This window comes from Macaca nemestrina, chromosome 6, assembly GCF_043159975.1.
Source record: "Macaca nemestrina isolate mMacNem1 chromosome 6, mMacNem.hap1, whole genome shotgun sequence".
NCBI classification, from domain to species: domain Eukaryota; kingdom Metazoa; phylum Chordata; class Mammalia; order Primates; family Cercopithecidae; genus Macaca; species Macaca nemestrina.
In genome coordinates, this window is record NC_092130.1 from 69,739,764 (window position 1) to 69,740,836 (window position 1,073).

Genomic DNA, 1,073 nt, shown 5'->3' on the forward strand with positions numbered 1-1,073 from the left:
CGCTCTGTCTCCCGGGCTGGAGTTGCAGTGGCCGGATCTCAGCTCACTGCAAGCTCCGCCTCCCGGGTTCACGCCATTCTCCTGCCTCAGCCTCCCGAGTAGCTGGGACTACAGGCGCCGCCACCTCGCCCGGCTAGTTTTTTGTATTTTTTAGTAGAGACGGGGTTTCACCATGTTCACCAGGTTGGTCTCGATCTCCTGACCTCGTGATCCACCCGTCTCGGCCTCCCAAAGTGCTGGGATTACAGGCTTGAGCCCCCGCGCCCGGCCTACCTGTTATTTCTTTATATGACTTCAAGTTACTGTCTATTGTCTTTTCTTTGCAGCCTGATGTACTCCCTTTATTTCTTGTAAGAAAGTTCTGTAATAACAAACTTCACTAGGTTTTGTTTATCTGGGAATGTCTTAATTTCGCCTTCATTCTTGATGGGTAGTTTTGCTAGATATAAAATTATTTAACCTTTTAAAGTAATTACTTATTTCCAGCATTATAAATATGTCACTTTCCTCCTTTCTAGCAAGTTATGTCTGTTCTATTCCTTCTAGAACCAAGAGTCAGGTCCCACACTGGGCACCCAAGCTGCCGTTTTTTTAAGACCGCCATGCCACGATCCAGAGAAGACGGGAGCCAAGGTAAGTCAAAGCCACAAAGCTTTCCTACCAATAAATTGCCTTTTTCTTGATATAACATTCACATGGTTGCTGTAAACTTTTGACTGTTTTCCAGAGTCTGACAAAGTGGGTTCTGACAGTTTCTGGTTGTTTTCTTCTCTTTCCATGGAGGGATGGGAATCTCGAGCTGCCTACTTGTCATTTTTCTGTTGTTACTCTCCCAGTTGCGAAATGCAGGACAAATCACCGCCTCTCTGTATCTATTTCATTCTTAATCAAACAGCACAACTCCAAAAACTGTCACAGGGATGTTGTGAGGAAGCTATAGAGATTTTTAAAAACAGTGTGCAAAAAAGTTTAACTTCACATATTTTTGTTGATCTTCATTTCTACCTAAAAAAATATAATTCATCTCTAACCACTAGCCTGAATAGTTCTCTCACATCAGTAGGAGAAAAACA